The 14,253-nt window shown below is 49.4% G+C and overlaps 1 long non-coding RNA gene and 1 pseudogene across 1 annotated transcript; both read right to left on the minus strand.

Annotated features, from left to right (window-relative positions):
• LOC141203905 (uncharacterized) overlaps nucleotides 1–14,253 on the minus strand; it is a 141,697-nt pseudogene that overhangs the window by 29,485 nt on the left and 97,959 nt on the right.
• On the minus strand, nucleotides 8,881–11,002 carry LOC141203907 (uncharacterized). Its single transcript, XR_012274900.1, has 3 exons — nucleotides 10,917–11,002; nucleotides 9,774–9,920; nucleotides 8,881–9,644 (listed from the first exon to the last, which is right to left on the minus strand). It is a non-coding gene; the product is annotated as an uncharacterized lncRNA (long non-coding RNA).

Genomic DNA, 14,253 nt, shown 5'->3' on the forward strand with positions numbered 1-14,253 from the left:
CTCCAGACTTTAATCCCATAGAAAACTTATGGAGGGAGTTGAAGCTCCGAGTTGCCAAGTGACAGCATCACAATCTGAATGATTTAGAGATGATCTGCAAAGAGGAGTGGACCAAAACTCCTCCTGACATGTGCGCAACCCTCATCATCAACTACAAACAACGTCTTATTGCTGTGCTTGACAACAAGGGTTTTGCCACCAAGTATTAAGTGTTGTTTGCCAGAGGGATCAAATACTTCTCACTGCAAAATGAAAAAAATTATCTAATTTATACAGTGTGATTTTCTTGATTTTTTGGGGATATTCTATCTCTCAATGTTAAAATTAACCTGCCCTTAAAATTATAGACTGTTCATGTCTTTGTCAGTGGGCAAACTTACAAAAACAGCAAGGGATCAAATACTTATTTCTCCCACTGCATATCATGGCACAGGTGTAATGTTTTTTTATGTAGTTTATCGCAATCCTGTTAGAAGTTAGTCAATTTTAAAAGAAATTGAAAAGTATAAAGGGAAACTCTGTTGTTATTGTACAAAAATTCACACTTGGCCCTCACTGCACATTAAATGTTGTTGATCATAAAAGTGAAGTTTGGTCAGAAAGACTGGACCTGGTCTTGTAGGGACCATATGAGAACATTCAGCAGCACAGAAAGGGCTTCCATTGCCCAAAGTCATTTGAACAGTTTTTGGTGGAGGAGAATGTTGTGGTCTAGAGGCAAAATGGTGATCACACGATTGTGATACGGCCGGACTCCAACAGCGATAAAGCAGCCACAGCCGGTGACTGAGAAGAATCTGTGACTTCTCTGTATTTAGTGGTTACTACTCACCTGGGTAGTCATATGTAGGAATCTCCTCTTTACACCGCTCATCACCCCTCACATATGTCTCTGTAGTATTAATATGGGTCAGATCTTCACCCTGAAACAAATATATAAGTCACAGACAGATGGAGAAGTCACATCTATGATCAGCTCTAATCCTGCCATCTCCACCGTTCTCATTACACAAGTATAAACCATATAATAATGGTGGATAAAACAAGACTGAGCACAAGAGCCTCACAGCCGTCTACACATCATAGGGGAGATCTCATGACATCTTCTCTCCATCTACCTGATGATCCTGAGGAACATTGGGATCTTCTTGTTTACAGTCCTGTGGAAGAAGAGGACGGGGACATCTCTCTGGCGTTGTCCTCTTACTGGATAGATCTGGAGGAAACACATACAGGGACTGAATTCATTCTTTACATACAGATAGTTATAGGCCGTGTGTATTTAGTCCTGTCTATTGCCTGGTGATGTGAGGGTCTGAGGAACCTCCATCATGACGTCCTTGTATTCATCTTTGTGTCCTTCTAAATACTCCCACTCCTCCATGGAGAAATAGATGGAGACATCCTGACACCTTATAGGAACCTGACACATACAATGATACCGTCATGCCCCCGATTCCTTCATAATATTACTGTATATATAATGTCCCAGTGACTCGCCCCCTGGGCCGTGGGGCACTCGGATCCAGGCAGTAGGGGAACGATGGGAGTAGTAGTGGCAACCCGGTTCCGTGGCTCAGGGTGGTCAGGCCAGTGGTAGTCCGTTATGTGCTGATGATTATGTCCGACTACGCCACCCGTGGATTTGCGGTCATTAGGAACCGCCGCTGCAAGGCAGACCGCTGGGGCTGATGATGTATGCAGCTGGGATGGTGTGACTCCCCACGGGAAGAGTGCGGCCCCAGGGCAGTGTAGTGGATGTTGGGAGTGATGGTAGTGAGAGTCCCAGTGCTGATAGTGCTGGAGGAGCAAGGAGCACGCAGACAACAGGTTGCAGTCAAGGGTCTTTACTAGAACAGGTAAATTGACCCACAAACAGTCCCAGCTAGGAGGGGACCTGGATGTCTGAGAGCAACGGGGAAATTGGCCCTGGTCAGGGTGAGGGTGTAGGCCTACCGTGCTTTCTGTGCTCCTTCTGGCTATCTCCTCGTTATAGGGTAACAGCCCACGTTTCCGAGCTTTCCGTGTATTCTCGCCTGTATGGCCTGCGACGTGGGTTCCTTTCTGCTCCCAGCCTTGTAAGGCTTTGCTGGTCCCTTCTGTTGTGGCAGGGCCTCCAGGCTTCTTAGGCCATGGAATATACAGTCCCCTGCGGACTGGTTATCTGCTGGAGAATGTGGAATCCTCCCAGCCTCAGACACCAAAGTCTGGTAAATTAAGTCCGTTATCTGCCAAGACAGGCTCTCTTCGCCTCTTGTCTCTGGCTTGTGGCTCTCCTCCTGCCACACTTCCTCTTAGGTGCAATACAACTGTCCCTCTCTGCTCTGGGACCTGAATCCTGAGACAGGTCGTCCAGCTCTCCCTAACCCTGCCCCCAGCACCAGCTTTTATAGGGGCAGCCTGCTCCCCCTACTGGCCTGAGACAGGAGGTACTGCATGCTAATGTTCCCCTGACTAGAGAACCTCCCCCTTGCTCTCAGACACAGCTTTATTACATTTTGTGGCATCCAGTCCAGGGTGACACATTCCCCCCTAGTGAAATTTAGTACTCCGAGACTAAACAAAGACAATATGCATAACCATAAAACATTAATAGACAGACGACACACAGATTGAGTTCTTAAGGTCACAGTGTGGTCTGTGACCGGGTGTCCATATCACCAATACAACGGGGAGCCTTAACCAGGTGGGGGTCTGTCCTACCCCAAGTCCTTTACAGTCTTAGTTCATTCCTTGGTTAGGCTCCGTACAAGGTCCTGGTTATAAAAAGTCCATAACCTGTGAGTCCTTACGGTAACTGCAAGAAACTGAAACACAGAATTACCAAACAAGCATGTAACTTGGCAAACAATTCAACATTTGGCAACAGGGTCATTTACAATCTTAGCGCGCTCTATATTTTCCAGCGAGCGGGTATCTGCCCCTTTGTGCTCCTGGTTGACCTACGTAGCCCACTGTCTGGTGGTGGACCAACCTGGCTTTCCCCACTAGCGTTAGGGGTACAGCTACCAGCTGGGTGTACAGGTAGGGCAGGCAGCTGTCTGCGGGTCCTTTGGCTTACCGCAGGCATGGCAGGCTCACTGTCAGCAGAGGGTTGACTCTCCTGGGCTGCTGGTACAGGCTCTTCTGCCTCTGGAACTGCTTGCTCCTCTTCACCTTCCGGCTCTGGTGCAGGTTGTTGCGCAGTTGGTTGCAGGAAATGCAGGACAGGTACCACTATGGCATCATTTATGCGAGTCCAGGACTGAGGGAACTCTCCGAGAACAGTGCTGATCATTTCTTCCTTGTCCTCTGCGGGTTCAAGGTCACTCTGATCCTCTTCTGCACTACGGAGATGCTCGGGGCATCTTTTGAGGTGGTCTCTGGAGACGGTGCTAGTGGTTTCTCCTCCGTCCTTGGTGATCACGCACACCTTCGGGTTGTCGTGATCAGACTGCAGTACGGTGTAGGGTTTCCTTTCCCACTGGTCGTCCAACTTATGTAGCCTTCTCTTCCGCTTCAGGACTTGCTCACCAGGTTCTAGGGGACCAGCAGGGGCGTGTTGGTTGAAGAGTTTTTCTTGCCTCTCTCTCACCTGGGCCAGGCTCTTCTCCACACTCTCCTGTACCTTCTTGTACTGCAGTTGCCTTTCCGTATCCCAGTCTGCATCCGGGGAGGTGTCCTCAGGTGTTAGGACTCCCATCTCCAGGTCTACGGGCAGCTTACCTGGTCTGACTCGCATCAGGTAAGCCGGGGTGCAGTTGGTAGCATTCACCGGGATATGATTGTATAAGTCTATCAGATCCGGCAGTTTTTCTGGCCACAGGCTGCGTTCCTCCAGGGGCAACGTCTTCAGGAGATCAATGACTATGTTGTTCATTTTCTCACACATCCCGTTGGTTTGCGGATGGTAAGGCATTGTCCGAATCTTCTTACAGCCATAGAGGTTGCAGAACTCCTTGAAGATTTCAGCCTCGAATGCTGGACCCTGGTCTGTCAGGACCTGTTCCGGATACCCGTGTGGACGGCAGAAGTATTGCTGGAAGGCTCTGGCCGCTGTTTGGGCTGTCAAGTCCTTTACCGGGACCACCACTAGAAAACGGGAATAGTGGTCCACGACTGTCAGGGCATAGATGTATCCTGACCGGCTGGGAGCCAATTTGACATGGTCCAGAGCTACCAGCTCAAGAGGCTGCGTGGTGACGATGGGCCTCAAGCGTGTCTTCTGGCTGGCACGGTCCTTCCTCCTTAGGTGACAAGGGCCACAGTCTCTGCACCATTTTTCTACAGCTCCTCTCATGTCGACCCAAAAGAACCGTCCTCTTAGCAGGAACTCCAGTTTCTTCCAACCGAAGTGCCCCGCTCTGTCATGGTAAGCCCCCAGGACCATACCTGCATCCCGCCTTGGAACCACGACTTGCCAGGTCAGCTCGTGCGTCCGGTGGTTGACAATCCTTCTGCACAACTTGCCTTCGTAGAGGAACAGCTTGCTCTTCTCCTTCCATAGCTGCTTGGCTTCCTCTGGGGCATCCAGATCCATGCAGGCGTCTTCCTGGGTCAACAGATCTTTCACCAGGCGGATGGCAGGGTCACTATCTTGGGTCTCGGCCCAGCTGTGGTGAGGTAGGGGATTGATCATCACGGTTGTTAGATCCTCCTCCTTCACGCGGTGGGAGTATTGAGCGGCTCCATACCGGTGAAACGCAGGGAGTTCTACCTCCTCCAGCTCTTCTGGGACTTCGTCACCTTCAGGTAAGTGAGGCATTCTTGATAGGGCGTCCGCGTTGGCATTGGTTTTGCCTGACCGGTACTTGATCACGAAGTCATAGTTGGAGAGACGGGCCATCCACCGCTGTTCCAGGGCACCCAGTCTTGCATTGTCCAGGTGTGTCAACGGGTTGTTGTCCGTGTACACGGTGAACTTTGCGGAGGCCAGGTAATGCTTGAAGCGTTCCGTCACAGCCCACACCACCGCCAAGAATTCTAGCTTGAAGGAGCTGTAATTCTCCGCGTTCCTCTCGGTGGGCCTCAGCTTCCGGCTGGCGTATGCGATCACCCGTTCTCTGCCCTGTTGGTTTTGGGACAGTACGGCTCCCAGTCCCACATTACTGGCGTCTGTGTGGAGAAAGAAAGGCTGGCCATAATCAGGGTAGGCCAGGATCTCATCCCCCGTGAGGGCCATCTTTAGCTGGCGGAAGGACTCCTTTTCCGGTTTATCCCACTTGAAGGGTGGCTTTTGACTCCTGGACTTAGACTGTCCGATCAGGAGGTCCTGCATAGGAGCTGCCATCTTAGTGAACCCGGGGATGAACCTTCGGTAGTAGCCTACCAGCCCGAGAAACTGTCTCACCTCTTTGATGTTCAAGGGGCTTGGCCAGCTCTTGATTGCCGTGACCTTGTCAGGGTCGGGGGCTACTCCTTCCGCACTTACCACGTGCCCTAGGTACTGGACCTTTGGTTTCAGCAGGTGACACTTCGATGGTTTCACCTTCAGGCCATAGCCTGCCAGGGCTTCGAACACCTCGGCCAGGTGCTTTAGATGGTCCTCGTAGGTTTTTGAATAGACGATCACGTTGTCCAGGTAAAGGAGGACCGTCTCGAAGTTTCGGTGCCCTAGACAGCATTCCATCAGCCACTGGAAGGTCCCTGGTGCGTTGCAGAGCCCGAAAGGCATACAGTTGAACTCGCTCAGTCCCATCGGGGTGGTGAACGCGGTCTTCTCCTTGTCAGCCTCTGCCACAGGAACCTGCCAGTACCTGCTAGTAAGGTCCAAAGTAGAAAAGAAGTTAGCTGATTTTAGTGCAGCTAAAGACTCTTCTATTCTAGGCAGCGGATATGCGTCTTTGTGGGTGATACGGTTGATTTGTCTATAGTCCACGCACATTCTCATGGTGCCGTCTTTCTTTTTGACAAGAACCAAGGGGGCTGCCCAGGGGCTACAGCTGTCTCTAATGACCCAAGCTTCTTTCATTTCTCTTAGCATGCCCTTGGCGTTCTGATAATGTGCAGGGGGTACAGGCCTGTGTCTCTCTTTTATTGGTGGCTGGCTCCCTGTGGGGATGTGGTGTTCTATCCCCTTTACTCTGCCGAAGTCTAGCGGGTGCTTACTAAAGACTCTCTCGTACTCCTGTACCACCCGGTAGACTCCTTGTTTTTGGTGCAGGGGAGTGGAGTCAGCACCCACATGGAGTTTCTGGCACCAGTCCTCCTTTTGTTTCTGGGAGCCATTACCCTCCACCTGAGGAGATGGAGGCACGGGTTCCACGGCCCTGATAGCTTTGTGTTCGACCACAAACAGCTTGGCGAGTGTAGCGTACCTGGGTAAGTGTACCTCCCTCTCCCCAATGTTGAGGATGCGGACGGGCACCCTCCCATGACGGACATCAACCACCCCCCGGGCTGTCAAAATGGTGGGCCTGCTGTCTGAGTACACGGGTTCTACCATGGCTTGGTAGTCTCTACCTCTCAACCCGATTGCAGTCCGACACCAGATCATCATTTCACTTTTGGGAGGCATGGAAATGGGGAATGGGTCACTCAGTCTTACGCTACCGATCTCACCACCAGACAGTTTTACCTGCTGCCGTCTCATCAGGGCTTTTATCTCCTTGTTGAGGACTCTCTGTTGGCTGGAACTAGCATTCACCGCCACCTGTTGTAAGATTACAATTACCTCTGAAAGACAATTTTCAATCACTTTAGTACCCACAGTTATTTTAGGGTGACTTTCACGACGGTCAATGTCCACAATAATCATTCCCTGTGCCGGCAGTTCAACTTTACCAATTTTAATGGTCATCTCCTTGAACCCCATCTGCGGCACGGGTAAGCCATTACTGGCGATGATGCTCAAGTTACTGTCTGGATACCGTGTGATATCAGCATCAGTCCAATACTGCTTAAAAAGTACATAAGGGATAGTGGTTACTTGTGACCCAGTATCCAGCAAGGCGCTCATGGGGATACCGTCCAGCACCACGGGTAAAACCGGGCGCCCCCCAACGTACTTATTACGCCAATTGTAAGGGCCTGGTGATCTTATGCCTGGGGGTTGGAACTCTGTCCCAGGTTGGACCCGTTTAAATTACAGTACCTGGAAATGTGTCCGGGCTGGTTGCATCGACGGCAAATGGGCTGTCTATTCTTTGCGTAGCGGTCTGTGGGCCTCCCTCGGAACGACGGGATCCTCCTCTGTCGACGCCACAGGACATCCTCCGGACTTGAAGCCAGCTCGATGGGTCTTGACGGGTCCACTTGCAACGCCTGGACGGTCTTTGTCAACGCCGCGACGCTCCTGGTCAGCTCCTGGACTTGGTGGTGCAGGTCTTTCGACGGGGCTTGGTTCAGGGCCTGTGCATCAGCCCCCACGGGGTCCATAGAGGAGGGCGCCGCCTCCTGGTGGTAGGTGAGAGCAGGGCGCCGGGGGTTTATAGCGCCACTTGTTGCGGATTCACGGAGCACCCTTATGGCCCTGTCCTTAAATTGGGCAAAGGTCAGATCAGGGTTCTGAAAGAACATGAGGCGCAGCTGGGCCCTGTGGGAGCTAGACAGCAGACCTTCTATGAATTGTTCTGTTAGCAGCTTATCCATTTCCTGCACACTGCCAGGGTTAGTTTGTTGAATAGCCCTCAAGGCCTCCTGCAGATTTAGGGCATAGTCTCTGATGCTGTCCTGCGCCCGCTGCTTACATCAATAGAACCTCATTTTAATTTCAGCGGAGGTACGTGTGTCAAAGGTACCCCGCAACCGGGCCAGAATACCCTTCACAGTCCTTTTCTCCTCAGTGGGCCATGATTTTACTTCCCTTTGGGCTGCGCCAGTTAACTACCCTGTCAATATGCTGACCTTCTGTTCCTCTGTCAGGGGGTAAACCTGGAACAAACTGTACAGCCTTACCTTAAAGTCAGTTAGGGCATGGGGCTCCCCTGAGTACTTGGGCAGCCAGGCCAATCCAGGGATGTAGGGCAGGGAAAAGGGCATCACCGCTGCTGCAGCTGCGTTGGTGGTAGTGGGCGCCTCTGTATCCGACATCTTCCTCCCCCCTAGTTAAGCGTGGCCTACCTTCCGACGATCCACTGCTGCTGCTCTGGATGAGGACCTTGCGTCGTGTCCTGATGACGTCAGCGTCGCTCTCTCTCCCTTCCAGGACCTTGTGCAGCGTCGGTGCGTGGGGCGGAGCTTCGGATCTCGCGCGGTTTGGACGTCCACGCCCCTCTTCTTCCCGTGCGGCGTCCTGAAGATGGCGTCCGATGGCGGGAAAACGGCTGAAGATGGCGGGAACCGATGGAAGATGGCGGGAGACGGCTGGAAATGGCGGGAAACGGCTCCGGACGGCGGGAAACCTCTTTTCAGGTAAGTGCAAAGTCTTTCTCAGGCACGCAATACCCGTTTGTGGCGGGTTGGTTGCAATCCTGCCGACTACGTCAAAGCTGACTCGCCCCCTGGGCCGTGGGGCACTCGGATCCGGGCAGTAGGGGAACGATGGGAGTAGTAGTGGCAACCCGGTTCCGTGGCTCAGGGTGGTCAGGCCAGTGGTAGTCCGTTATGTGCTGATGATTATGTCCGACTACGCCACCCGTGGATTTGCGGTCATTAGGAACCGCCGCTGCAAGGCAGACCACTGGGGCTGATGATATATGCAGCTGGGATGGTGTGACTCCCCATGGGAAGAGTGCGGCCCCAGGGCAGTGTAGTGGATGTTGGGAGTGATGGTAGTGAGTGTCCCAGTGCTGATAGTGCTGGAGGAGCAAGGAGCACGCAGACAACAGGTTGCAGTCCAGGGTCTTTACTAGAACAGGTAAATTGACCCACAAACAGTCCCAGCTAGGAGGGGAACTGGATGTCTGAGAGCAACGGGGAAATTGGCCCTGGTCAGGGTGAGGGTGTAGGCCTACCGTGCTTTCTGTGCTCCTTCTGGCTATCTCCTCGTTATAGGGTAACAGCCCACGTTTCCGAGCTTTCCGTGTATTCTCGCCTGTATGGCCTGCGACGTGGGTTCCTTTCTGCTCCCAGCCTTGTACGGCTTTGCTGGTCCCTTCTGTTGTGGCAGGGCCTCCAGGCTTCTTAGGCCAAGGAATATACAGTCCCCTGCGGACTGGTTATCTGCTGGAGAATGTGGACTCCTCCCAGCCTCAGACACCAAAGTCTGGTAAATTAAGTCCGTTATCTGCCAAGACAGGCTCTCTTCGCCTCTTGTCTCTGGCTTGTGGCTCTCCTCCTGCCACACTTCCTCTTAGGTGCAATACAACTGTCCCTCTCTGCTCTGGGACCTGAATCCTGAGACAGGTCGTCCAGCTCTCCCTAACCCTGCCCCCAGCACCAGCTTTTATAGGGGCAGCCTGCTCCCCCTACTGGTCTGAGACAGGAGGTACTGCATGCTAATGTTCCCCTGACTAGAGAACCTCCCCCTTGCTCTCAGACACAGCTTTATTACATTTTGTGGCATCCAGGCCAGGGTGACACACCAGCATTCCCAGCAGTGTCACCTCTCCAGTCAGCAGCTCAATCATCTTGTAGGCGAGTTCTAGGATCTTCTGGTCATTGATGTCCTCATGTATCAGGAAGTGAGGTGGAGGCCCTGTGATTGGCCTCAGGGGTCTTCCCTATCCCTCAGACACAGGGTACTGACAGTGCTCACTAGAGGTCTTCTACACTACTGTGTAATCCTGGTTATGGAGAGACACATTAATAAATCTCACTACAGACATTTCCAGAGTCCTCACCTCTCCAGTTCTGTCCATCTGTTATTCCCATAGATAAGAATGATGTAATGTGATGTCATCAGAATCTCTCACCTCTCCAGTAAGCCGGAGGAGGATCTCTAGGGTGAGGTGTAATATCCGCTCCGCCATCTTGTCTCTGTCCATATCCATATTTGATGGGTCCATAAGGAAAATTCTCTTATATAGATCTTCATTGACAGGATCCGATATTGTACGGACCTGAATGAGAAGATGATGAGCCGATGTAAAATCATAAAAATCCTACAATTACTGGAGATAATAAGGGGAAACATATGAGATTTATTATTTTACAGTATTTAGTTTTCTTCTTTACATCTAGTAATAAAACCTTTATATTTTAGGCCCCAGACAACAAGTAGTTTCTTCCTTGGAGTCGGCAGCTGAATACATTTCTCACGAGATGGTTGTCTGATGGTTTTACGAGATGGTTGTCTGATGGTTTTACGAGATGGTTGTTTGTTCTCGGCCCCGACCCTTTCACAACTCCTGTCTCCTGGTTTAATCCCAAGAGAAGCCGATAACGAGAACCTGCCTTACACCTCTGGGTTTTCACCAATGCGGCATTGATAAATGTTCACCATGTAAATATGCCGAACATAAGAAATAGATTTAATCACATTAAATAAAAACATTTCATTAAACAATCGATCGCCTGCAGCAGTGAATTTGTAGCATATGGTATTCAGTGTCTGGGATGTAATGTCAGATATGTCATAAGGCAGAGAATTAATGAGCACATAGGAGACCCCACTAATCCGCGGCCATTAACCCCTCCAACGATTCCACACATTTACTAAGAGAACACAATGGGGACTGTAAGAACGTTCAGTTTTGTGGCATTGAAAGGGTAAATAGCTGAGGTGGAGGAGAGATGGCGGAGGAGCATTGCTGAACCTGAGGGTAAATCCATCGCACCGGAGGAATAAAGAGAATATGGGGGCGATTATCACCAGTATCTACATCACTGTGCGGGAACTAGGAGAGAAGGAACGGCCATTGTGTGAGGACGTCTCTGGGCTTCTGTCCTTCATTCTGCAGTCATCAGAAGGGATCTAATGTGGACAGGAACCAGCTAAGCCGCATTCTGTCCACAGCTGTTACCTCACTGTTCACACCACATAGAGACCCCCAAAGAGCCTCCGTGCTGAAGGGGTTAATGCCCCCTGCGCCCAGTAATGGGGGATCTCCACATACCTCCACCTGCAGAGCCGCCACCACATATATGGCTGTTGTGTGCGCACAGGACCTGTGATGAGGTCACAGGAGGGGAGGAGTCAGGGGTCACATGATCAGGGGCCTCAGTGGATGCACAGTGTGAACTGCGCGGCTCCTGTAGTGATATCCGGGGTGAAGACGCTACATGGAGACGTCTCCGCCGTCAGGGACATTTCCGCCATTATTTGCCCCTCACTTCTGGCACAATTACCCCGCGCCGCCTTTTCTACAGTTTTATGTGAGGAATGTAACCTGGGATTTTCCTGGAGACAAATAGACGACACATGAGCTGATTATCACCAGTTCCCGGACGTCTACTGTATGGCGGCATATGATTGTGCTATCCACTTCATGCCAGGAGCTAAAATGCCGAAATTTCGTATGTTTAACCCCTTCCAGGGAGGGCGGCCTTGATAGACTATATTCAGAGTCCAGATAAGGGATCGTTCACATCAGCAGATTATAAATCGCTCCGATGTTCATCCCGTTCATCTTTTTCTCGCCTGCATCCGTTTACAATGCGTCATTAACATCGTCTTTTACTTACTATAATCCTCTATGTAACCTAAAGCTGATTACAAAACTAAGAAAACAATGTTATGTACAGATATTGATAGATGATAGAAAGAAGTTAGAGAGATGATAGATAATAGATAGATGTCCTACAACCCCCCTACATATACAGTACAGACCAAAAGTTTGGACACACCTTCTCATTTAAAGATTTTTCTATATTTTCTTGACTATGAAAATTGTACATTCACACTGAAGGCATCAAAACTATGAATTAACACATGTGGAATTATATACTTTACAAAAAAGTGTGAAACAACTGAAAAACTGAAAATATGTCTTATATTCTAGGTTCTTCAAAGTAGCCAACTTTTGCTTTGATGACTGCTTTGCACACTCTTGGCATTCTCTTGATGAGCTTCAAGAGGTAGTCACCGAAAATGGTCTTCCAACAATCTTGAAGGAGTTCCCATAGATGCTTAGCACTTGTTGGCCCTTTTGCCTTCACTCTGCGGTCCAGCTCACCCCAAACCATCTCGATTGGGTTCAGGTCTGGTGACTGTGGAGGCCAGGTCATCTGGCGTAGCACCCCATCACTCTCCTTTTTGGTCAAATAGCCCTTACACAGCCTGGAGGTGTGTTTGGGGTCATTGTCCTGTTGAAAAATAAATGATGGTCCAACTAAACGCAAACCGGATGGCATAGCATGCCGCTGCAAGATGCTGTGGTAGCCATGCTGGTTCAGTATGCCTTCAATTTTGAATAAATCCCCAACAGTGTCACCAGCAAAGCACCCCCACACCATCACACCTCCTCCTTCATGCTTCACGGTGGGAACCAGGCATGTAGAGTCCATCCGTTCACCTTTCTGCGTCGCACAAAGACACGGTGGTTGGAACCAAAGATCTCAAATTTGGACTCATCAGACCAAAGCACAGATTTCCACTGGTCTAATGTCCATTCCTTGTGTTCTTTAGCCCAAACAAGTCTCTTCTGCTTGTTGCCTGTCCTAAGCAGTGGTTTCCTAGAAGCTATTTTACCATTAAGGCCTGCTGCACAAAGTCTCCTCTTAACAGTTGTTGAAGAGATGTGTCTGCTGCTAGAACTCTGTGTGGCATTGACCTGGTCTCTAATCTGAGCTGCTGTTAACCTGCGATTTCTGAGGCTGGTGACTCGGATAAACTTATCCTCATAAGCAGAGGTGACTCTTGGTTTTCCTTTCCTGGGGCGGTCCTCATGTGAGCCAGTTTCTTTGTAGCGCTTGATGGTTTTTGCAACTGCACTTAGGGACACTTTCAAAGATTGCAGAATTTTTCGGATTGACTGACATTCATTTCTTAAAGTAATGATGGCCACTCATTTTTCTTTACTTATCTGCTTTTTTCTTGCCATAATACAAATTCTAACAGTCTATTCAGTAGGACTATCAGCTGTGTATCCACCAGACTTCTGCACAACACAACTGATGGTCCCAACCCCATTTATAAGGCAAGAAATCCCACTTATTAAATCTGACAGGGCACACCTGTGAAGTGAAGACCATTTCCGGTGACTACCTCTTGAAGCTCATCAAGAGAATGCCAAGAGTGTGCAAAGTAGTCATCAAAGCAAGAGGTGGCTACTTTGAAGAACCTAGAATATAAGACATATTTTCAGTTGTTTCACACTTTTTTGTTAAGTATATAATTCCACATGTGTTAATTCATAGTTTTGATGCCTTCAGTGTGAATGTACAATTTTCATAGTCATGAAAATACAGAAAAATCTTTAAATGAGAAGGTGTGTCCAAACTTTTGGTCTGTACTGTATAAATTTTCACCCTGTACAGCCTTTCCAATGGCATTAATGGCCGTTTACCCTTGTTTAACCTAATAAATAAATAATTAAAAATAATGATGTGCCCACCCCTCCCTATTTTTGTAACCAGCAAAGGTAAAGCATACAGCAGAGAGCTGATATCAGATTGGGAAGGTCCCTGGTTATTGGGCCCTTCCCAGCTTAAATATACCAGAAGTATATGAGATGCACCAATTATGGCATTTTGCCTTTGCTCTTCCCAATTGCCCTGATGCATTGACAATCAGTGTAAAGTGTCTTGGGATTGATGTCAGCTGTAATTTGTCACAAATCACAGCTGGCATCAAGCTCTGATGGTAGTAATGAAGCGGTGTCTATAAGACACTCCCATTACTGACCCAGCAATCAAAAATAAAAACACACAAAAAATACTTTATTTGAATAAACATTTCCCAACACTTTTCCTGGTTCACAAATTTATTAAAAAACAGCAAAAAAAACATGCAGGTCTGACGTAGTCCACTGAATCCAACTTAGTCCACAAATGGATACCCAAAAAAACATAAAAAGAGAGAAACAAAAACAAGGCATTGTCTCTCATTCAACAATTTATTAGAAAATAACAGGTCCAATGTAATCCAGTGCTTCCCACAACGTTCCCCGAATCTGTCGATAAAAGCCTATGGAGATTTGTTCTGAGTCTCCATAGGTTTTTAGCAGCAGTCACTCCTGGGTCCCGCTACGCTCTGTGGGACTTGGCAGCTCTGAACAGCGGTGACGTTGGTAACTATACTGCTCATCAGAGTCGCCAGGTCTAACAGAGGACAGTGTGACCCGGCGACTCTGATGAGCAGTATAGTTACTGAAGTCACTGCTGTGCAGAGCCGCCGGGTCTCAGAGTGCAGCAGGAACCAGGAGTAGTGGCTGCTAAAAGCCTATGGAGACTCTCCATACACTTTTATCAACGGATTCAGGGAACCTCATGGGAAGCGCTGAACTATGTCGG

The sequence above is a fragment of the Phyllobates terribilis genome, unplaced genomic scaffold, assembly GCF_046119375.1.
Source record: "Phyllobates terribilis strain yellow unplaced genomic scaffold, ASM4611937v1 Scaffold_130__1_contigs__length_5004896, whole genome shotgun sequence".
NCBI classification, from domain to species: Eukaryota; Metazoa; Chordata; class Amphibia; order Anura; family Dendrobatidae; genus Phyllobates; species Phyllobates terribilis.